The sequence below is a fragment of the Pinus tabuliformis genome, chromosome 3_2 (genome assembly GCF_031772625.1).
Source record: "Pinus tabuliformis cultivar Carrire ecotype Pingquan chromosome 3_2, CPIR1, whole genome shotgun sequence".
In the NCBI taxonomy this organism is placed as follows: domain Eukaryota; kingdom Viridiplantae; phylum Streptophyta; class Pinopsida; order Pinales; family Pinaceae; genus Pinus; species Pinus tabuliformis.
In genome coordinates, this window is record NC_142302.1 from 1,129,483,414 (window position 1) to 1,129,509,447 (window position 26,034).

A 26,034-nucleotide genomic window follows, 5' to 3' on the forward strand; every position below is an offset into this window, starting at 1 on the left:
GTTCAAATCTCATTGAGTATATTATAACCTGTTGTGTCTTGGCTAGAAGAGTAGGTGACCCCATAGTGGACCTCTTGGTTCTTGTTGAGGCATAAGTTTCTTGCTATTGTGCGGCCTAGATAACTCTCACCAGTTACGGATTATCCTAGATTCCAGTTACGGATTATCCTAGATTTAAAAAAACAATCGCTGAGTGCCAAATATGTTCGACATGTATTTAAATGCATATGGTCTTGCCCAGGAAACAGTAAACTAATACATGATTCAGTCGATGTTATTTTGAATGTGCAGTATACAGTGCGCTACTGGACAACTCATTGGTTCACTTTCAGGCCTTCTGTACTTTGACAAAAGCGGTGTGGAGTGCCATGCGGTTCGGATCTGCTACAACGTGCAGGCTGTCCAGGCGGTTGAAAGCCCAGAAGCAGCGGGTGGAAGCCGAACCAGAACTGAAAAAGGCGGCGACGCAGGTGCAGTTGGAGAGACACAGAGCCTTACAAGAAGCAGAAGAAGTAGATGTTTTATGGTCGCCGAAGAACTTAGTCGGGTAATAATCCACACCTTTCACTTCCACCATTTCTTGCTTCCCTCTGCAATTCAAATTCAGGGGAAGCCGAGGCAAGCAACCCGCGTCGGGCTGAAACTGTTCCTTCATTTGAAACAGGGCGGGCGCGGGGCAACTGCACTGACCATTGGAGCAAACGCCATATGCCCCGCAGACGGACGGCAGGCTGCAGTTGAAACACGATGGGAAGAGCTCGTAATCCACAGTACAAATCAGAGGATCGCCTGCCAGAATTCCCCTCATCGGCAGCGCCACATACGCTCTCAGGTTCCCGTCAGAGTCCAATCTCACAAACCTTAGCGAGGATTGATCCCCTGACCTGAAGGTACCAAAAGGCAGAGTATCAGACAGAGAAGTGGGCGAACATGAAAGATTATTATTCCCAGACCGCGCTTCCTATGTTGGCCAGCCCAAACAGATTTCCCGCGTACACAACTTGAGCAATTAGAGTTCCAGAATTAATGCAGGGATTCTTTATGAATTCATAGCTGAGACCCGGGAAACCCCAAACCCAATAAGGCAAATTATCTTTATAAAGCACCACGCCCCCTTTCTCTGCCACCAGCGAAAAATCCCCTTCTGACGGATTGGTGGGCGAGGCATTGCTCACCAGCTTCTGCCCGGTGCGAAGAATTTGCCCGATCGTCAGCGTATTGGTGGGATGTTGCCAACTGTACCAGACGGTGTAAGAAGCCAGATTCTGGGCATTCACATTCGTCGTATTGTATAGATTCCAGTTTCCATTCTCGAATAATTCCATGGACTCCACTGAGTTACCGGAGGACCAAACTTGGGTGCCGTCGGAGTCCAGGAGGACCAAAATTCCGGCCTTACCAGTGCGCACGAGCCTGGCCTTTTCTCCGACAGGCCTGTTTCGATTTGCGCTCCAGAACTCGGTGCCCTTGGGGGAAGAGGAAAAGGGGCTGAAGACGATGGACAAAGTAAATTTGCCAGAGTTGTTGTGATCCAGAAATCCCAAGGCGTAATTTCCGCTTGCTATTGTCTTGCCCTGACTGTCCACTGCTACTCTGAAGGTTCCTTCGATGGCTTCCCGTTGCTGTAAAGCCGGGGTGTTGGAAAGAACATAGCCCTTTGGCCATAAAAATGGCGCTGCATTTGCTCCCAGTGGAGGAACAAGAACAAATACTACAGCTGCCGCTGATAACATCAGCACGATCACAAGCTTCGCCATTGAAATCAAAATGAGAGTCTCAAGAAGACTGTGGATGTGGATGAAAAAGGGCTTCTGGTTAATGGAATTTATAGATGGAAGAATTCCAGAAATATTGTATTCATACAGTGCGCGTTGAAAAATTTCACGCGGCGAATCGTCTGTATGCCACCAACCCAGAAATTTTCTGAGGCGAGTGAGATACAGAGGGGCGGGTGATAGCTGGATACAGTGGAATGGAATAAAAAATGTGAGAGCATCCACAGTTTTTGAGAAAGATACAATCTTCCAGAGTGAAGGATACGTTTGTTTATTTTTTAAATAAATTTGGGTTTGCAGTAGTCATTCATCCATTCATTCCAGAATGGCGGGCAGTGGTGGAGTCCAGTGTCACCGAAGTAACGTAAAGGTATATCATCATTATCCGCTGCCTTCTCAAATCTATATTTAGTGTGTGTCTGGCCGTTAGCTGTTTCTTGATAAGCAAAGTTTCCAGATGGTGCCACGTCATTTACACTTTGATTTTGTTACGTTAAATGACATTTGAATTTTTTTTTGCTTAAATAAATACAGGGAATGTGCAATGATATTGCTGTACCTTTCAAAGAAAAAGAAGGGAAACGGTTTTATATTTTTTTAAATCAATTTAAAAGATATAAGCATGATATTTTGTTTTAAAAAGTATTTTGCATGTAGTTTATTTTCATTAGGTTATTAGTTTAAATGTGCAAGGATATTGCTGTACCTTTCAAAGAAATGGAAGGGAAACCGTTCTATATTTTTATAATTGATTTAAAAGATATAAATATGATATTTTGTTTAAAAAATTATTATGTTGGTAGTTTATTTTTATTAGTTCATTAGTTTACATTTTATAGAGATATTTATTTTTTTATTAAATTGAAAGTGAAAATCATTTTTAAAAATAAGAATTTTTTATTTAATTTTTTTTTGTTACTATTAAATTTTATACAAAGTAGATGATTAATTAGAACATGTTTCTAGAGGCTTGAACCTATATGGCTAGCGTTCACCACACTACTCCACTTTTTGACCATTAAATCTTGCTCAATTACGTTCCATAAATAAATAAATTGTTTTTTATTTATTTTTTTAATATTGAAGCTAACTTCATCTTATATTCAACCTAATATATATATTTTGTTGTGAACTACAACATTTTGTATTACTTAAAAGAGAGAATGCATGGTGATTACATCCATAGCTAGAGTTTTCTGAGATGTGAAATAAAAGACAGAGAAACATAGATAACCTCCAGACAATAAGAGAATTGGACTCCTTACTAGTGTTCCACGGGATCTTGTCCCCCCACCTAGGGGTCGAGTTTCCTAGCTCCCTCCCACTCCAGGGACTTGGGGACAAGAGGGGGTTGTTTCCCCACGCTCCCAAAAAACAGGGTATGCGAGGAAACTTGAAAGGGGTCGTTTCCTAGGCGAAAGGGGTCTTGAGGGGTCATTTCCCTAGAAAAAAATTGCATTTTTTTCTTATGGAACAAAAAAAACCGTAATTTTTAATATTTGTTGACCGACTGGGAAGGGTTTACATTATGTTAATTTCACATTTCATTTTTTGTTTGCTCCTTCGTTGATCTGAACACTGTCGCCATCGCCAAGCAGCCTTCTATCTGCTCCTTCGTTGAACAAAACGTTGTCGCCATCGCCAAGCAGCCTTCTATCTGCCCCTTCATTGAACGGATTACCTTGAGCAATTATGCTCATTTATCTTTTGATATGTTCTTATGTTATTTTGACTCGATAAACTTTAAAAAATTGACTCTTGATGTATCAAACTTGACTTTTTTAATTTTATTTCAATATTCAGTATTCAATGTTCATAGTTGGAAGTGGAACATCAATATGGTTTAAAGTTTAAAGTTTAAAAGTTTAAACATTTATAATTTTATAGTTTATTTTCATTGTTCATTGTTAGTAAGTTAGTCGACTAGTAGGACACTGTACAGTTACAAACTTACATGTATGATGTATGATTATAATTTATATGATAATGATATCAATGATCATGCTTTTCGTTTTAAATTTGTTTCAGTTATATGACTCATCGATTTATATTTAATATTTATAAGTTTTTAAGACCCCGATGTCCCCCCACGTTTCCTAAACATTGGTGGGGAGCTTTTGCATAGGCCGCAAAAAGCTCCCCACCAATTTTTGTTTGCTCCTTCGTTGAACTAAACATTGCCGCCATTGCCAAGCAGCGTTCTGTCTGCTCCTTCGTTGAACAAAACGCTGCCGCCATCACCAAGCATCCTTCTATCTGCTCCTTCGTTGAACGGATTACCTTGAGAAATTATGCTCATTTATCTTTTGATATGTTCTTATGTTATTTTGACTCGATAAAATTAAAAAAAATGACTCTTGATGTATCAGACTTACTTTTTTAATTTTATTTCAATATTCAGTATTCAATGTTCATAGTTGGAAGTGGAACATCAATATGGTTTAAAGTTTAAAGTTTAAAAGTTTAAACATTTATAATTTTATAATTTATTTTCATTGTGTGTTGTTAGTAAGTTAGTAGACTAGTAGTTACACTATACAGTGTCAAACTTCCATGTATGATGTATGATTATAATTTATATGATAATGATATCAATGATCATGTTTTTTATTTTAAATTTGTTTCAGTTATATGATTCATCAATTTATATTTTATATTTATACATTTTTAAGACCCCGACGTCCCCCCATGTTTCCTAAAAATTGGTGGGGAGCTTTTGCATAGGCCGCTCCTCCGTATCCCTGCTCCCTCATCTCCTCGTCCCAGAAACTTGGTGGAACATACCTCCTTACAAACATAATTTAGAAGCTATACTCCGAAGAATTGAGACTGTAAACACATCAAAATAAATCAGACACCATGCATCTATTAATCATAGACAACTATTGGACTACGGGTACAATAAAAGTTTAACCAACAGCATAACAACCAATCACAAAAGAAACCACATCAACAATGATAACACTCCACAAATTTAAGACAGTTAAAATCTTGCAAGTTGCATTGGTTGCAAGAATGTTGTCCTTGCAAGTTGCATCAGCCACAAAAAACTTGTCCAGTGAGAGGTCAACCACTGATGCGAATTGACGAAGCCGATAAAGTAGAAGCATCCAACGTTGGTAAGAAATAAAGAGGTGACATGCCAAACCAACAGTGAGGAACTATGAGCAACTAATATCATAAAAAAAAAACATTGCAAAACCTTGCTCACACCAAAACAAGTGCAAAACTAAAAGGACCACAAATATGACCCAATATCTCCACATGTTCCTATTGATAAGAGCAATAAAAATGTCAACAACATTAAAACGTGCTTATCAATAAAAGGCAAAAACTGTGATACCATATTCTAGTCTAGGTCTGAAGAAATAATAGTAAGGTTTGGGTCACTGTTAACTAGTGGATCTCCAAGCGGATCAGTGAGATCCCCTGAGGCTAAATCCAACACTAGATAACTCTCCACATGTCTCAAACAAGAGCTAATGTCATTAAGGCAATATATGAGATTCTGTAAAATATGCTTGATGTCCTCCAATGCAAAAAGAACATTATAATTGTCAAATTGCTTGTCCTTTAATACCAAGTGTAACAGAGTGTCCATTTGTTGATGTAAGGATAGATAATCTAGGAAATGCAATATCCTCATCCGAAATATGCTCGGTCTGGAACCCATTTCAGACTATCACCAACAACTTCCGAGTTAGGGCGATCCCTTGACTCTTTTGATTCCAACAACAAAATTTCTTTACACACGTCAAGGGGGACAAAATCAAACAAAGTTTCCACTTAGTCAAAGGAAAAAAGCTGACAGTGTTTAAATCCAACATTATTAGCACATCCTCTTCTACTCACCATTCTCTGATGAGGAGGCATGGTGGCCAATACAAGAGAACAATGTAGACAACTAGTGAGAGTACCACGAGCATTAAAGAAAGCAAACAGACGAACCACCACCCCTTTAATACCAGACCGAAAGACAATTAGGTCGCCCCCTAAATTCCACACTAGAGGCGCAAATTCGAGGAAGGTTTTTGAATTCACTACACTCTAAAGACATAATACATAGATAACTCCACTGCCATATCAACACTCAAAACTATGAATACCCAAATAGTCCACAAGACCAAACCCAACCCTAAGGACAAATGATAACATAAACAAGGTGGTTCCAAACTTAAAGAAGCAATTAAGATCCACAATTAACTAGGGAATGCCCCAACTCTCCAGTGCAAGGAGCTTTAGAGCCTTAAACTAGATAAATCTTAGTAAAACCCAAATTAAATGTTGATCCTATATTGATATAGCTAGAAATCCATCCAATTTAATGCCACACAAAAAAATCCCCAGATACTAACATCCACGAACCATAATTGTACAAGGATAAGAAATATCTTTGAAGTCGCTATCCAGGAGGGGCGATGTTGAATATATAACCACCAATTTAAATACAAGCTCGAACTATGTGGCATGTAGATATAGAACAAAAAAAATCAACCCCACACACTAACCAACATGAATGAAGTTGCAAATAGAGTTACCTCCTCACAAACAAAGCCCAAATCCTCAACAGGTAGACATAAGATTGCAACACTCACTGCAACAGGAAACCAGGTGTAGGAGGTTAAGGAATGAACCTCATCTCCACTCCCTTGCGTAATGTACCTCTTCCACCCCATATCAATGAACATGCATTTATAGTGAAAGGACATCGAGTGTAAAGCCCAAATCCTCTTACCTAACCCTTGACATGCCATTACCAAACAAAGACAAATGTAAGTCTGACACGTCTTCCAAGAGATTATCATTCCCTCCATCGATCACACCCCATCGGGACTAGACGATCTTTCTCCTGTAACATTCTTAGGCATTCAAATCCTTCCACCAGTACAGAAGGGGGCCAACATTCATCTAACATCAAAGTTCTAGACTTACAACCCAAATTCGCCAAGAAATCAACAACTGCATTCATTGATCATCTAGAGTGCCTAATTATTACGTAATGCAACTGTTAAAGTAGAACACTGATATGACCTACTATGTTTTCCAACCTCCAACTCTTAACATTTTTACCCAAAGGTTGCCCATCTAATAGATGATACAAACACTATATGGCCAACTCTGAATCCACATCAACTTGCAATAACTTAAAATGTTCACGTATTGCTATACAAAGACCTTTCTCCAATGCTAAAAATTCAGCCATATTATTGCTAACTAAACCAAAAATCTGAGAAAAAAGTCTCATTGTATTTGAGTTCTAATTGTGGAGCATACCTCCAAATCTTACAACTCCTGGGTTTCCCTTAGAGGCACCATCAAAACATAATTTAATGAAACCACCAAGAGAAAGATGTATTCGAAGATAAGAGCACCTCTTGAGGATGTTTTTTAGAAAGGATGCACATGTTTTGTGATAAATAGAGACGTTGCAGGATCCCCACCTCAATAGCATCAACTTTCCAATCATCCTCCGACCAAGAAGCTACAAGAATAGCTTCCCTGACATTTTGTAGAATCACATCCCTGAGAACTAAAAATGTTCGCTTCTTATTCTAAAAATTTATAACATTTCGTTCTTTGCACAATTTCCAAAGGATGAATCATGTAGCCAATATCCACGTTTAATTAATAAGAAAAAATTTAAAAGATGAAAATTCCATTGTACTAGTGTCTCAACTAAATTTTCTAGAATCTGATTATCAATACCAAAAGTGGAGAGAAGAAAGGACCACACTTCCTAAAGAAACAGAGAGGAATGACACAAATGCTCCATGGTTTCTTCAACATGTAAACAAAGAGAGCAAAAAGATGGACCTTCAACACCCTTCTTTCTTATTAAAATTAAAATAAACCTAATTAAAATTAAACAATTTAAAAATTAAAAATAATAAATTATATATATATAGCTTAATTGGAGTCCTCATCGTTTAAAACACCTTTGCTATTGAACTAACATGAAGTGATCATTTTGGGTAGATATACCTAGTACCAATATTCTGTAAACCCAAGACTATATTCATATTTAAGTTATATAATTTATTTTTAAAATATATTATAGTATGGATAGTTGATTATAATTATGTATAGAGTATTTTAATGTGGATAGTTATCTTGAATTTTATTGTTTAAATTATTTGGTAAGTGTTGATATTTGATTATAATTTTGTTTAGATTAATTTATAGTTTTATATTTTAATGTATATAGTTAATTATAATTCATGTTAAGCACATACATGGCAGAAACAGAAGATGAATGATAAGCATGATAGAGTATCTATTATTAACAAATGATACACATTTATACTACATTCATATGACCTTTGGTTTCGTATTCCAAGGTCTCTTGGTCTTCTTTAGACTATTTAGCTTCCACACCAACCCTTAGAGGATTAGGTGTCCAACATTCCCCCCCTTAATCCGAAGGGTTATGTATGAGTCCAAAAAGGGAGTTGTAATACAAAACGTGCAAAAATGGATGGTAGCACTAGATTGAATGTGCTATCTGAAATGTTGGTATAAGGGAGGTGGTTTAAGGATGACCACCAACACTAGAATGCTTAGTGCAGTTCCCAGAACTCTTCCAAGTTTGGCATGAAGCTCAGGTCTTCTGCTGGAGGAAGTGCTCCTAATGTTTTGAAGAGGGAAACCTTCAACCAATAAAGGGAGGTCTCACCCCGCATAAAAGGGAGAACCTCAACCTGAAAAGGGAGGTCTCAACCTGTGATGGTTTAAGGATGACCAACAACTCTGGAATTCTTAATGCAATTCCTGGAACTGTTTCAAAACTGGCAAGAAGCTGAAGCCTTCTGCTAGAGGAAGTGTCTCCAATTATTTGAAGAGGCATCACCAACTAAAGGCATGCTCAGGGGCATCTTTGTCTCTGGCTACAACTCTGAATCTGGTATGGCAGGTTGTGTGGCTCAGGCTCCCTTGATGTGGCTTTGAAGCTTTTAGATGACCATCACTCCCCCCCTTGTCAGATACAAGGTGAGAAAATGAAGAGATCTCAACTATAAGACTTTTCAATATTCGAGAACAAATCCTGTTGTACAAGCGAAATATAGTCTTGGTCGTTGAAGTCCATTTCCAAGAAGCGATCCATCGAAGATGAATCTTTGTTCTTGCTGGAGGTTTGTTTCTAAAGCATCTATTTGAAGAATGATTGGTTTTATAACAGTGCTACATGGATGAAGATCAAAACAATGATCTTTCATATGGCTAACTCATTCATAGTGTTGGCATTTCACAATTTGTTGTTGTTGCTGTGGAAGAGGAGCAGAATCTGGAACAACTGAAGGTGAACTGTGATGAAGAAATCCAACACTTTGAAATTGGATTGGCTTGGAGTAGTTTGGAATATGAGAGGACGCCTCCTTGTCATATCCAAGACCTGTTCTGTGCTTGTTATGGACAAGCTCTTCCCAAGGTCTGATGACCGACTTGGGAAGTGCAGACTGAATTTTTGCATCTGCATTCACATCTTCTCTTGAATCAGCCTCAACTTTACTATCTTGATTAGTTTCTACATGTTGATGGGAGTCAATTTCTGACTCAAAAAGAGAATTTTTCTGAACATAAACAAGTTCAGAATCATGACTATACTTTTGTAACTCCTCTTGTTGTAGTTGTGATTCAAGCTGCAAAAAATCAATATGTTCTTGTGCATATTGTAGACATGTCTAAATTTTGAAGAGAGAGCCTTTGTTGATGTTTACCTTTCCATCAACAATGGAATATATCAAGGTATTTAATAAATCTAATACATCACTAATTAAATCCATTTTCACTTACAACAAAAGAGTACTGAAACAACTCTGCCTCTTTCTTTCTTTTTTCTTTTTTTAAGGAATGCAAATCTTCCGCCTTCAGTTTTTAAGAGCCAAACTCTAGCGATAATTGTTATGCCTCATGATTATGAATCTCATCACTGTTAATCGAACTTGCGCCCTCCTCTCACGGATCTTCAACACATATATACCAATTTTGATTGCACTATTCAATGCATAGAAAATTTCAACAAGTAATGACAACAACAAAGGCAATGTGGCTACTCCGCGGGCTTGCATTCCAAGGGCTGCTGACTTGGGATTCTTTTCATCCAAGGGTTGTGGGTAAACTTTCTATGATTCATTTTAAGTATCGTCTGTTTCGTTGAATATTGTTGTCTCGTCGCTGCTATGTTCAGATGAAGGCCGTTGATTTTCTTTAGAAGAAACCCCAAGGTTGCGCAATCTAAAAAGCCACTAGGTTTCAAATCGCGGTGATGTTGAAAGCCAAAATAATGAAATTGAAAACAAAATTTTGAGCACACGTTTCTTTCCGAGCCTTCTGCTTCCAATGGCTGTGAACCCCCTCTTTGCAAATATTTCAAGCGGTGTTATTGTAAAAACGACGAGTTGTGTCGATTCCAGCATGCGGGATCCCAAACATTGGATAGTTCTGTTGCCAATGGAGCCAGATTTGATAATTACAGTAAAGACATTTGGTTGAATAACACAATGAGAAAATTCTGGTATTATTTTTCACTACCAATAGCCTGCCAGTTGCGGCACGCAATATTTAATTGTTTTATTCCTACGCTTTTTTGCACGCAAAAGGCCTTTAAAGAAACAATGTTTTTACACAACAAGAATCATCAATAAGACCCACTGGATGAATCAACACAATTCTGCTCCAAAATGGTATGGTTTAAGCTAAAAGTTCCAGTAGGATGCACAAACGGGCAATTCAAGAAGGCCCGACTACAGAATAATTAAACGGGAGGCTAAAACAAATGAATAATGTTAAATCCACTCCAAATACGTTGGAAATGAGACTTAAAATTAAGTGTGAAATAATGGGTATGGACTGAATTACAATGAAAATTCTATTCTAACTGTTCGATTCTCCTACCAAAAACTCGTGAGAAAAGCAAAGAAGCGATTTAGATGTTGTATAGCTTAAACTAAGCGTTATCACACAAAGGGCAGAGAGAATTGTCGATGATTCTCTACACATACGTTTTCTGAAGCTCGGGAATCAATGCTTCTTCACCTCAATTCTCAAAAATTACAATGGTGGAACTTCTGACGTCTCTTGTGTCAGAAGATGGAACCGAGATCCTGCTTTCGAATGCTGAGAAGGCCGAGACAAGCGAGGAGAATGCGTGGCGTTTAGTTTCAATAGGATTTCCAGGTTTGAAAGCGAGGAAAGGCCTCAACAATGTGACCTTCATGATTGCTTTAGTGTGCTCGATGCTAGTAGCGATGATGGGGTGGCTGAATATTATCAACAACAGGAAGAGATGCTTGAGGGATTCACAAATGGATACAGTTGCCGAGCGGGGTTATCTTCCTGGCTTATCCAAGGAAGAGCATGACAAGGTTGCAAGAAGTGAGACAATTGCAATTTGGTTGCCTAACATAGAAAATTTTATCCCTTTCACTGCGAAAGTATATGCATCATTAAAGAGTGGCTCATTAGCCATAATTGCTTCAACTCTAGACTCACTTCTGGATCTTTTGTCAGGCTTTATTCTTTGGTTCATTGCATTTATGATGTAGTCATCAAATCCTTACCTTTATCCCATTAGGAAGAGTTCGAGGAGAGAGACCGTTGAATGCAGTCCAGGAGGGTGGATTGTGTAACACTGACTGTCGACTGTGTAAACAACAGCGTATATGACAGAGAATCAACGTAATGTACCTCTTCCACCCCATATCAATGAACATGCATTTATAGTGAAAGGACATCGAGTGTAAAGCCCAAATCCTCTCACCTAACCCTTGCCATGCCATTATCAAACGGAGACAAATGTAAGTCTGACACGTTTTCCAAGAGATTATCATTCCCTCCATCGATCACACCCCATCGGGGACTAGACGCTCTTTCTCCTGCAACATTCTTAGGCATTCAAATCACTCCACCAGTACAGAAGGGGGCCAACATTCATCTAATATCAAAGTTCTAGATTTACAACCAAAATTCGCCAAGAAATCAACAACTGCATTCATTGATCGTCTAGAGTGCCTAATTATTACGTAATGCAACTGTTGAAGTAGAACACTGATACGACCTACTATGTTTTCCAACCTCCAACTCTTAACATTTTTACCCAAAGGTTTCCCATCTAATAGATGATACAAACACTATATGGCCAACTCTGAATCCCTATCAACTTGCAATAACTTAAAATGTTCATGTATTGCTATACAAAGACCTTTCTCCAATGCTAAAAATTCAGCCATATTATTGCTAACTAAACCAAAAATCTGAGAAAAAAGTCTTAGTGTATTTGAGTTCTAATTGTGGAGCACACCTCCAAATCTTACAACTCCTGAATTTCCCTTAGAGGCACCATCAAAACATAATTTAATGAAACCACCAAGGTGGGGTGAGAAAGATGTATTCGAAGATAAGAGCACCTCTTAAGGATGTTTTTTAGAAAGGATGCACATGTTTTGTGATAAATTGAGACGTTGCAAGATCCCCACCTCAATAGCATCAACTTTCCAATCATCCTCCGACCATGAAGCTACAAGAATAGTTTCCCTGACATTTTGTAGAATCACATCCCTGAGAACTAAAAATATTCGCTTCTTATTCTAAAAATTTATAACATTTCGTTCTTTGCACAGTTTCCAAAGGATGAATCATGTAGCCAATATCCACGTTTAATTAATAAGAAAAATTTTAAAAGATGAAAATTCCATTGTACTAGTGTCTCAACTAAATTGTCCAAAATCTGATTATCAATACCAAAAGTGGAGAGAAGAAAGGACCACACTTCCTAAAGAAACAGAGAGGAATGACACAAATGCTCCATGGTTTCTTCAACATGTAAACAAAGAGAACAAAAAGATGGACCTTCAACACCCTTCTTTCTTATTAAAATTAAAATAAACCTAATTAAAATTAAACAGTTTAAAAATTAAAAATAATAAATTATATATATAGCTTAATTGGAGTCCTCATCGTTTAAAACACCTTTGCTATTGAACTAACATGAAGTGATCATTTTGGGTAGATATACCTAATACCAATATTCTGTAAACTTAAGACTATATTCATATTTAAGTTATATAATTTATTTTAAAAATATATTATAGTATGGATAGTTGATTATAATTATGTATAGAGTATTTTAATGTGAATAGTTATCTTGAATTTTATTGTTTAAATTATTTGGTAAGTGTTGATATTTGATTATAATTTTGTTTAGATTAATTTATAGTTTTATATTTTAATGTATATAGTTAATTATAATTCATGTTAAACACATACATGGTAGAAACAAAAGATGAATGATAAGCATGAGAGAGTATCTATTATTAACAAATGATATACATTTATAGTACATTCATATGACCTTTGGTTTCGTATTCCAAGGTCTCTTGGACTTCTTTAGACTATTCAGCTTCCACACCAACCCTTAGAGGATTAGGTGTCCAACATTCCCCCCCTTAATCTGAAGGGTTATGTATGAGTCCAAGAAGAGAGTTGTAATACAAAACGTGCAAAACTGCATGGTAGCACTAGGTTGAATGTGCTCTCTGAAATGTTGGTATAAGGGAGGTGGTTTAAGGATTACCACCAGCACTAGAATGCTTAGTGTAGTTCTTAGAACTCTTCCAAGTTTGGCATGAACCTCAGGTCTTCTGCTAGAGGAAGTGCTCCTGATGTTTTGAAGAGGGAAACATTCAACCAATAAAGGGAGGTCTCACCTCGCATAAAAGGGAGAACCTCAACCTGAAAAGGGAGGTCTCAACCTGTGATGGTTTAAGGATGACCAACAACTCTGGAATTCTTAATGCAATTCCTGGAACTCCTTCAAAACTGGCAAGAAGCTGAAGTCTTCTGCTAGAGGAAGTGTCTCCAATTCTTTGAAGAGGCATCACCAACTGAAGGCATGCTCAGGGGCATCTTTGTCTCTGGCTAAAACTCTGAATCTAGTATGGCAGGTTGTGGCTCAGGCTCATTGAAGCTTTCAGATGACCATCACTCCCCCTGTCAAATACAAGGTGAGAAAATGAAGAGATCTCAATTCTAAGACTTTTCAATATTCGAGAACAAATCCTGTTGTGCGAGCGAAATATCTTCTTGGCTGTTGAAGTCCATTACCAAGAAGCGATCCATCCAAGATGAATCTTTGTTCTTGCAGGAGGTTTGTTTCTAAAGCATCTGTTTGAAGAATGACTGGTTTTATAATAGTGCTACATGGATGAAGATCAAAACAGTGATCTTTCATATGGCTAACTCAGTCACAGTGTTGGCATTTCACAATTTGTTGTTGTTACTGTGGAAGAGGAGTAGAAGCTGGAACAGCTGAAGGTGAACTATCATGAAGAAACTAAACACTTTGAAATTGGATTGGCTTAGAGTAGTCTGAAATATGAGAGGACGCGTCCTTGTCATATCCAAGACCTATTCTATGCTTGTTATGGACAAGCTCTTCCCAAGGTCTGATGACCGACTTGGGAAGTGCACACTGAATTTTTGCATCTACATTCACATCTTCTCTTGAATCAACCTCAACTTTACTATCTTGATTAGTTTCTGCATGTTAATAGGAGTCAATTTCTGACTCAAAAAAGAGAACTTTTCTGAACATAAACAAGTTCAGAATCATGACTATACTTTTGTAACTCCTCTTGTTAAAGTTGTGATTCAAGCTGAAAAAATCAATCTGTTCTTGTGCATATTGTAGACATGTCTAAATTTCGGAGAGAGAGCCTTTGTTGATGTTTACCTTTCCATCATCAATGGAATGTATCAAGGTATTTAATAAATCTAATACATCACTAATTAAATCCATTTTCACTTACAACAAAAGAGTACTGAAACAACTCTGCGTCTTTCTTTTTTTTTCTTTTTTTTAAGGAATGCAAATCTTTTGCCTTCAGTTTACTAGAGCCAAACTCCAGCAATAATTGTTATGCCTCATGATCATGAATCTCATCACTGTTAATCAAACTTGTGCCCTCCTCTCACGGATCTTCAACACATATATACCAATTTTGATTGCACTATTCAATGCATAGAAAATTTCAACAAGTAATGACAACAACAAAGGCAATGTGGCTACTACGCGAGCCTGGAGTCCAAGGGCTATTGACTTGGGATTCTTTTCATCCGAGGGTTGTGGGTAAACTTTCCGTGATTCATTTTAAGTATCATCTGTTTCGTTGAATATTGTTGTCTCGTTGCTACTATGTTCAGATGAAGGCCGTTGATTTTCTTTAGAAGAAACCCCAATGTTGCGCAATCTACAAAGCCACCAGGTTTCCAATCGCGGTGATGTCGAAAGCCAAAACAATGAAATTGGAGACAAAATTTTGAGCACACATCTTGTTGCTGAGCCTTCTGCTTCCAATGGCTGTGAACCCCCTCTTTGCAAATATTTTAAGCGGGGTTATTGTAGAAACGACGAGTTGTGCCGATTCCAGCATGCAGGATCCCAAACGTTGGATAGTTCTGCTGCCAATGAAGCCAGTTCTGATAATTACAGTAAAGACATTTGGTTGAATAGCACAATGAGCGAATTCTGGTATTATTTTTCACTACCAGTAGCCCGCTAGTTGCAGCACACAATATTTAACTGTTTTATTCCTGCGCTTTTCTGCACGCAAAAGGCCTTTAAAGAAACAATGTTTTTACGCAACAAGAATCATCAATAAGAACCACTAGAAGAATCAACACAATTGTGCTCCAAAATGGTATGGTTTAAGCTGAAAGTTCCAGTAGGATGCACAAACGGGCAATTCAAGAAGGCCCGACTACAGAGTAATTAAACAGGAGGCTAAAACAAACGAATAATGTTAAATCCACTCCAAATACGTTGGAAATGAGACTTAAAATTAAGTGTGAAATAATGGGTATGGACCGAATTACAATGAAAATTATATTTTAACTGTTCGATTCTCCTACCAAAAACTCGTGAGAAAAGCAAAGAAGTGATTTAGACGCTGTATAGCTTAAACTAAGCGTTATCACGCAAAGGGCAGAGAGAATTGTCGATGATTCTCTACACATACGTATTCTGAAGCTCGGGAATCACTGCTTCTTCGCCTCAACTCTCAAAAATTACAATGGCAGAACTTTTGACGTCTCCTTTGTCAGACAATGGAACCGAGATCCTGCTTTCGAATGCTGAGAAGGTCGAGACAAGTGAGGAGAATGCGTGGCATTTAGTTTCAATAGGATTTACAGGTTTGAAAGCGAGGAAAGGCCTCAACAACGTGACCTTCATGATTGCTTTAGTGTGCTCGGTGCTAGTAGCGATGATGGGGTCGTTGAATATTAACAACAACAGGAAGAGATGCTTGAGGGATTCACAAATGGATATAGTTGCCAGGCGCGGTTATCTTCCTGGCTTATCCAAGGAAGAGCATGACAAGGTTGCAAGAAGTGAGACAATTGCAATTCGGTTGCCTAACATAGCAAACATTATCCTTTTCACTGCGAAAGTATATGCATCAATAAAGAGTGGCTCATTAGCCATAATTGCTTCAACTCTAGACTCGCTTCTGGATCTTTTGTCAGGCTTTATTCTTTGGTTCACTGCATTTAAGATGCAGTCATCAAATCCTTACCTTTATCCCATGAGGAAGAGTTCGAGGAGAGAGACCGTTGAATGCAGTCTAGCAGGGTGGACTGTGTAACACGGACTGTCGACTGTGTAAACGACAGCGTATATGACAGAGAATCAACGTAATGTACCTCTTCCACCCCATATCAATGAACATGCATTTATAGTGAAAGAACATCAAGTGTAAAGCCCAAATCCTCTCACCTAACCATTGCCATGCCATTATCAAACAGAGACAAATGTAAGTCTGACACGTCTTCCAAAAGATTATCATTCCCTCCATCGATCACACCCCATCGGGGACTAGACGATCTTTCTCGTGCAACATTCTTACGCATTCAAATCCTTCCACCAGTCCAAAAGGGGGCCAACATTCATCTAATATCAAAGTTCTAGACTTACAACCCAAATTCGCCAAGAAATCAACAACTGCATTCATTGATCGTCTAGAGTGCCTAATTATTACGTAATGCAACTGTTGAAGTAGAACACTGATACAACCTACTATGTTTTCCAACCTCCAACTCTTAACATTTTTACCCAAAGGTTGCCCATCTAATAGATGATACCAACACTATATGGCCAACTCTGAATCCCCATCAAATTGCAATAACTTAAAATGTTCACGTATTGCTATACAAAGACCTTTCTCCAATGCTAAAAATTCAGCCATATTATTGCTAACTAAACCAAAAATCTGAGAAAAAAGTCTTATTGTATTTGAGTTCTAATTGTGGAGCACACCTCCAAATCTTACAACTCCTGGGTTTCCCTTAAAGGCACCATCAAAACATAATTTAATGAAACCACCAAGGTGGGGTGAGAAAGATGTATTCGAAGATAAGAGCACCTCTTGAGGATGTTTTTTAGAAAGGATGCACATGTTTTGTGATAAATTGAGACATTGCAGGATCCTTACCTCAATAGCATCAACTTTCCAATCATCCTCCGACCAAGAAGCTACAAGAATAGTTTCCCTGACATTTTGTAGAATCACATCCCTGAGAACTAAAAATGTTCGCTTCTTATTCTAAAAATTTATAACATTTCGTTCTTTGCACAATTTCCAAAGGATGAATCATGTAGCCAATATCCACGTTTAATTAATAAGAGAAATTTTAAAAGATGAAAATTCCATTGTACTAGTGTCTCAACTAAATTGTCCAGAATCTTATTATCAATACCAAAAGTGGAGAGAAGAAAGGACCACACTTCCTAAAGAAATAGAGAGGAATGACACAAATGCTCCATGGTTTCTTCAACATGTAAACAAAGAGAGCAAAAAGATGGACCTTCAACACCCTTCTTTCTTATTAAAATTAAAATAAACCTAATTAAAATTAAACAATTTAAAAATTAAAAATAATAAATTATATATATAGCTTAATTGGAGTCCTCATCGTTTAAAACAACTTTGCTATTGAACTAACATGAAGTGATCCTTTTGGGTAGATATACCTAGTACCAATATTCTGTAAACCTAATACTATATTCATATTTAAGTTATATAATTTATTTTAAAAATATATTATAGTATGGATAGTTGATTATAATTATGTATAAAGTATTTTAATGTGGATAGTTATCTTGAATTTTATTGTTTAAATTATTTGGTAAGTGTTGATATTTGATTATAATTTTGTTTAGATTAATTTATAGTTTTATATTTTAATGTATATAGTTAATTATAATTCATGTTAAGCACATATATGGCAGAAACAGAAGATGAATGATAAGCATGAGAGAGTATCTATTATTAACAAATGATATACATTTATAGTACATTCATATGACCTTTGGTTTCGTATTCCAAGGTCTCTTGGACTTCCTTAAACTATTCAACTTCCACACCAACCCTTAGAGGATTAGGTGTCCAACATTCCCCCCCTTAATCCGAAGGGTTATGTATGAGTCCAAGAAGAGAGTTGTAATACAAAACGTGCAAAAATGCATGGTAGCACTAGGTTGAATGTGCTCTCTGAAATGTTGGTATAAGGGAGGTGGTTTAAAGATGACCACCAACACTCGAATGCTTAGTGCAGTTCCCAGAACTCTTCCAAGTTTGGCATGAAGCTCAGGTCTTCTGCTAGAGGAAGTGCTCCTGATGTTTTGAAGAGGGAAACCTTCAACCAATAAAGGGAGGTCTCACCCCACATAAAAGGGAGAACCTCAACCTGAAAAGGGAGGTCTCACCCCACATAAAAGGGAGAACCTTAACCTGTGATGGTTTAAGGATGACCAACAACTCTGGAATTCTTAATGCAATTCCTGGAACTGTTTCAAAACTGGCAAGAAGCTGAAGTCTTCTGTTAGAGGAAGTGTCTCCAATTCTTTGAAGAGGCATCACCAACTGAAGGCATGCTCAGGGGCATCTTTGTCTCTGGCTACAACTCTAAATCTAGTATGTCAGGTTGTGTGGCTCAGGCTCGCTTGATGTGGCTTTGAAGCTTTTAGATGACCATCACTTCCCCCCTTGTCAAATACAAGGTGAGAAAATGAAGAGATCTCAACTGTAAGACTTTTCAACATTCGAGAACAAATCCTGTTGTACAAGCGAAATATCTTCTTGGCTATTGAAGTCCATTTCCAAGAAGCGATCCATCGAAGATGAATCTTTGTTCTTGCTGGAGGTTTGTTTTTAAAGCATATGTTTGAAGAATGACTGGTTTTATAATAGTGCTACATGGATGAAGATCAAAACATTAAATTTTATATAATGTTTTTAATTTAAGATGGGCAATTAGAACATGTCTGTAGAGGGTGTTCACCACACCACTCCAATTAAGATTCTTTGACCATTAAATCTTGGTCAATTACATCCCATAAATAATAAATTATTCTTTATTTATTTTTTTAATATTGAAACTAACTTCATCTTATATTCAACCTAAAGTTTTTTGTGAACTGTAACATTTTGTATTACTTACAAGAGAGAGTACATGGTGATTATATCCATAGCTAGAGTTTCCTTAGATCTAAAATCAAAGACAAAAAAACATAGATAACCTCGAGGCAATAAGAGAATTGGAGTCCTCTTAACAAACATAGTTTAGAAGTTATACTCTCAAGAATTGAGACTAGTGTAAACACATCGACATAATCCAAACACCATGCATTCAGTAATCATAGACAACTATTGGACTACAAGTACAATAGAATTTTAACCAATGATCTAACAGCCAATCGCAAAAGGAAACCACAACAACAACAATAATACTCCACAAATTTAAGATAGTTAAAATCTTGCAAGTTGCACTGGTTGCAAGAATGGTGTCCTTGCAAGTTGCATCAACTACAAAAAACTTGTCCAATAAAGCAAGAGGTCAACCATTGATGCCAATTGATGAAGCCAATAAAGTAGAAGCATCCATCGTCGGTAAGAAACAAAGAGCTGGCAGGCCAAACCAGTCGTGAGGAACTATGAGCAACTAATATCATTAGACAAAACACTGCAAAACCTTGCTCATGCCAAAAAAAGTGAAAAATTGAAAGGACCACAAATACGACCGAATATCTCCACATGTCCGTGTTGATAAGAGCTAAAAAACCGTCAGTAACATTAAAATGTGCTCATCAATAAAAGGCCAAAATTGTGATACCATATTCTGGTCTAGGTTTGAAGAAGTAATAGTAAGGTTTGGGTCACTGTTAACTAGACTGTGGATCTATTGGATCTCCAAGAGGATCAGTGAGATCCCCTAAGGTTGAATCCAACACGAGATAACTCTCCACATGACTCACGCAAAAGTCAATGTCTTTAAGGCAATATCTGAGATTCTATAAAATATGCTTGATGTCCTCCAATGCAAAAAAGACATTATAATTGTCGACTTTCTTGTCCTTGAAATTTACCAAGTGTAACAGAGTGCCCATTTGTTGATTCAAGGATAGAGAATGTAGGAAATGCAATCTCCTCTTCCAAATTTTTCTCGAGTCTGGAACCCATTTCAGACTATCACCAACAACTTCCGAGTTAGAATGGTAAGGGTGATCCCTTGACTCTTTCAATTCCAACAACAAAATTGGTTTACGCACTTCAAGGGGGACAAAATCAAAGAAAGTTTCCACTAAGTCAAAGGCGAAAGGCCGACAACGTTTAACTCCAACATTATTAACACATCCTCTTCTACTCACCATTCTCTAACGAGGAGGCATGGTGACTAATACAAGAGAAAAATGCAGACAACCAGTGAGAGCACCATGACCAAAAAATCAAGTAAACGGATGAACCAACACCCCTTCAATACTAGACCGAAAGACAATTAGGTCGCCCCCTAAATTCCACACTAGAGGCCCAAATTTGAGGAATGTTTTTGAATTCACTACAATCTAAAGACACAAGTGACACAAATAACTCCACTGCCATATCAACACTCGAAAACTGTGAATACCCAAATAGGCCACAAGACCAAACCCAACCCTAAGGACAAATGATAGCATAAACAAAGTGGTTCCAAACTTAAAGAAGCAATTAAGATCCACATTTGACTGGGAAATGCCCCAACTCTCTAGTTCAAGGAGCTTCAGAGTCTTAAACTAGATAAATCTTAGCAAAACCTAAATTAAATGTTGACTCTCTATTGATACAGTTAGAAAACCATTCGCTTTAATGTCACACATAAAAATGACTTGGATACCAACATCCACAAACCAAAACTGTACAGGGATAAGAAATACCTCTGAATTCGCTATCTAGGAGGGGTGAACTTGAGTATATAACCACCAATTCAAATACATGCTCGAGCTCTGTGGCATTCAGATATAGAACGAAAAAAAGCAATCCCACACACTAGCCAACATGAATGAAGTGGAAAATAGATTTACCTCCTCACAAACAAAGCCCAAATCCTCAATAGGCAGACATAAGATTGCAACACTCACTACAACATGAAACCAGGTGTAGGAGGTTAAGGAATGAACCTCATTAACACTCCCTTGCGTAACATACCTTTGCCACCCCATGTCAATGAACATGCATTTATAGTGAAAGGACACTGAGTGTAAAGCCCAAGTCCTCTTACCTAACCCTTTCCACGCCATTACCAAATAGAGACAAATGTAAGCTTAACACATCTTCCAAGAGATCATCGTTCCCTCCATTGACCGCACCCCCATCAAGGACTAGACGATATTTCTCCAACAACATTCTTAGGCATTCAAATCCTTCCACCAGTGCAAAAGGGGGCCAAAATTCATCTAGTATCAAAGTTCTAGACTTACAACCCAAATTCGCCAAGAAATCAACAACTGCATTCATTGATCGTCTGGAGTGCCTAACTATTACGTAATGCAACTATTGAAGTAGAACAGTTATACGACCTACTATGTTTTCCAACCTCCAACTCTTAACAATTTTACCTAGAGGGTTCCCATTTAATAAATGATACAAACATTGTATGGCCAAATGTGAATCCCCATCAAATTGCAATAACTTAAAATGTTCACGTACTTCTATACAAAGATTTTTCTCCAATGCCAAAAATTTAGCCATATTATTGCTAACTAAACCAAAAATATGAGAAAAAGGTCTCAATGTAGCTGAGTTCTAATCACAGAGCACAACTCCAAATCTTGCAACTTCTCGGTTTCCCTTGGAGGCACCGTCAAAACTTAATTTAATGAAACCACTAGGGGGAGGTGAAGAAGATGTATTCGAAGATAAGAGCACCTCTTGAGGATGTTTGTTAGAAAGGAAGCACATTTTTTGTGATAAATTGAGTCGTGGTAGGATCCCCACCTTCAATAACATCAACTTTCCAATCATCCTCCGACCAAGAAGTTGCAAGAATAGTTTCCTTGATATTTTGTAGAATCACATTCTTGAGAAGTAAAACGGTTCGCTTCTTATTCTGAAAAATTATAACATTTCGTTCTTTGCACATATTCCAAAGGATGAATCATGTATCCAATATCCATGTTTGATTAACAACAAAACTTTTAAACGCTGAAAAAAACCATTGTACTAGTGTCTCAACTAAATTGTCGGGAATATGATTATCAATACCAAAAGTGGAGGGAAGAGAGGACCACACTTCCTCAAGAAACATAGAGGAATGACACAAATGCTCCATGGTTTCTTCAACATGTAAATAAAGAGAGAAAAAGAATGGACCTTCAACACCCCTCTTTCTTATTAAAATTAAAATAAGCCTAATTAAATTAAAATTAAACAATTTAAAAATTAAAAATAATAAATTATATATATAAATTATTTGGCAGAGTTTTCATTGTTAAAGCTATTGAGAGGTTACATGTTCTATTCTCTCAACACTCTCGAGGTTGAGCTCCATGGTTGAACTAACATGAAGTGATCCTTTTGAGTAGCTCTATCTCGTATAAATATTTGTAAACCTAAAACTATATTCATATTTAACTAATAAAATATATTTTAAAAATATTTTATAATATAGATAGTTAATTATAGTTATGTATAGAGTATTTTAATATAGATAGTTGTCTTGGATTTTAATGTTTGAATTATTTGGTAAGTGTTGATATTTGATTATAATTTTGTTTAAATTAACTTGTGTTTTAATATTTTAATGTATATAGTTAATTATAATTCATATTAAATGGTTTGGAATTTAGAGTTTAAATTATTTAAAATTGTAAACAAATATTTATTATTTATTTAAGCTATTTAGTAAATATAATACTTTAGTTAAATGTTACTTTTTATTTAATATTAATTAATATTTTTATTTCATTTAATTGTATGTGTGATAGTAAATGAATTTGCACTTTTAGATGTTTGTAATTTAAATTAAATAAAATAGATGTTATTTGTAATTGATAGTGAAACGTTATCTTAAAAGGGAAAAATTAATAATATCAGTTGCTTTACTTGATTGTGATAGTGTACTCTCTTTTCAAGTATATCTTTATTTTGTCTCCATAACATGATCTTAAAAAAAGACATGTAAGACATTATTTGTTTAATATGAAACATGATACAAATATATGTTATAGTTTAAAGTTCTTTGTGTGTACTTTTTATGGTCACTTAAAATATGATAGGTAACATATTATTTGTTCTTAAAAATGACATGTAACACGTTAATATGAAACATAATACAAATATATGTCAAAGTCTACAACTTTGTTAGTGTACTTATTTTTTCTATAGTCACAACATATATATTTATTTCTTTAATATGAAACATAATATAAATATTAATTTGTTTAATATGAAATATGATATATGCATAGTTTAATTTATAGATGAAATGACATTTTTTTGTGTGAGTGTATATTTTTATGGTCACAACTTATATATTTATTTGTTTAAATATGAAACATAATATAAATAGGTATACTCTAATTTATTGATGAAATGACAATTTTCATGATTATTTTTTTATTAATTTAAATCAAACATTGATGAGATTTTTAAAACTTGAGTTTAAATTGTTTAATTTGTAAAATTCAAGTGGCATAGGGGTTTTTCAGGGTGCTAAATCCATTTATGCATTCAAAAATGTATTTTAAACAACAACACAAATCACATTCTTGCTTGAAATGGGTTTTTCAGGGTGCTAAATCTATTTATGCAATAAAAAATGTATTTTAAACAACAACAAAAAATCACATTTTTGCTTGAAAATGTATCACGAGATTTATGGTAGAAAATGCTAGTTCATCTATAAATTAGACTACGCCATACAAATATATGTTATAGTTTAGATATTTTTTTAGCTAGTTAGTTTTATTTTTATTGTTTTTTTTTTTCCAAAGGAAAAATCGCAATTTTATTCATAAATGAACAAAATTACATATTGTAGATGCTTAAAAAAGCATATGCAAAAATAGTCGATCCTGGAATCCAAGATCAAAAAACAAAAACTCATAAAAAATTACTCCCTTCTACCTTTCTTTTTTTCCACTTTCCTCCAACCATTATTGTTGGGAGTGGAAGATACAATAGACATTTGCGTTTCTGTTATATTTGCAAGTGATTCTTTGTCAGAATTTGAACTTTCTGATGCATGTATTCTTTTGGTGCGCTAACTCCTTTCAGATGGGGTTTTCTCTCCCCGCTGTTGTTGTATGGAAGGCATAGGAACTATTGAGGAATTATGTTTTTCATCATTCTTCTACATAGATTCTTGGGGCTTCAGGACATTGTTGTGTGTAGCTTTTTCTGTGATTTCTACCTCCTCTGCTTCAGCTTCCTGTGATTCAGAAAATTGCCATCCTTTTGGTTTTGAAGCTTGTCGCTTTTTCTTTTTTGGATCTGCTTTTTCTTGTGGACAGGTGTTTTGAAGGTGACTAGTTTGTAAACACAAACGACAACAAAAGGTTGTATTCTCGTAATCTAGTGGACGAGTAAACTTCAGATTATTGTGGACTAGAATAATTCTATCGGGTAATCCTTTACTGAGCTCTACCTCTACACATTCTGGCAAAGGTGAAAATTCCTTTTGAGAATTGATCTGCATCCACTTTTAAGAACTTCCCCAAGGAATTCCCTATTCCCTGTAAAATTGAGTGATGCCAAAAATTAAGGGGAAAATTGTGTAGTCGGACCTAGACTAGCATTTTGGAAACCACCATGGTTTTAGCGTTGAAATCTAGGAACCAAGCTGCATTGCTCCAAAACCATGGTCTCTTATTTAAAACATATTGCAAATCTATTGCTGAATCAAACTTGACTATGAAGAACCCTTTTGAGCATAGATGAACTTCACAATTTTCTATCCAGGTAGAGTATATCCATTGATGTAAATTCTCCGATTTGGGCCAGAATCCATTGAATTTGCATATTATTTCTTTTGTATAAAATTCAGAGTATATCTCATTAACTTTTGGCATGTTGATTGTCAGTGCCGACACCTGGTTCATTTGCTCCACAATATAGGGACCAAGTATATTGGGACATTGTTCTTCCTTAGTTTGTGGTTCTGATCTCCTTTTAACTGCATCCTTGAAAGAAGTTGGGCCTTTGGTGCTAGTTCCCTGACAGCCTCCAAGTAGACATGATTTCAGGATGATGGTAGAAGTTCCCATGTCATAGTCCTGTAACTTGACTCCTCCTTGCAAAAGTTTTCCCTCGTAAATCAAATTTTGAAAATGTTTTGGAATACCTATCTATTGATGAATCTTTTGCTGCAAAACTTGTACTCGTTCCTAGATCCCGATCCTCATACTTACTGACTGCCCAGTGAGGGATTTAATGAAATTTGGATTAGTTCTCCTTCATTCAGATCTGAGGGATGACAACCCAGATCCGCCCTCTTATGGGTCGGGTCTCCAACATCCTGCTCTGCGATTCCATCAAGCCTCATTTTTAAAAAGGCGAGTGAAAAATAAGGAAGTCTCTCTTGACACAGTAACTCTTCGGTGAGATCGTGCGATCTATCTGGACCTGCATAAAAAATAACCTTTGTTGAGATCACGTTTGTGCCCACCAGATCTTTCCCATGTGTTTGCCTAGGGCACCGATCGTCATAATGGAGGATGTCGTACAAATCTGAAACCAGATGGAGGTCCACAAGGCCGGGCAATTTGTAAGATGTAACCCTTGCTATCCATTGCTCAGACTTCGGCTCTCTCTCCAACTTATACTTTCGACCCTAGATCTACCAGATCCAGAGATTGTTTGGCTAGGGTCGGGTCTGGCGTGCCCCTATCTCCATGGATTGCTGCAAAGCATTTGGATTTTCTTCCTGTGTAGCGTATCCCCATTGACGAAAG

The 26,034-nt window shown here is 36.7% G+C and overlaps 1 pseudogene; it reads right to left on the reverse strand.

The window, feature by feature from the left end:
• Window positions 1-230: 230 nt before the first annotated feature.
• LOC149184649 (EP1-like glycoprotein 2) lies at window positions 231-2,030 on the reverse strand (annotated as a pseudogene).
• Window positions 2,031-26,034: the final 24,004 nt, after the last annotated feature.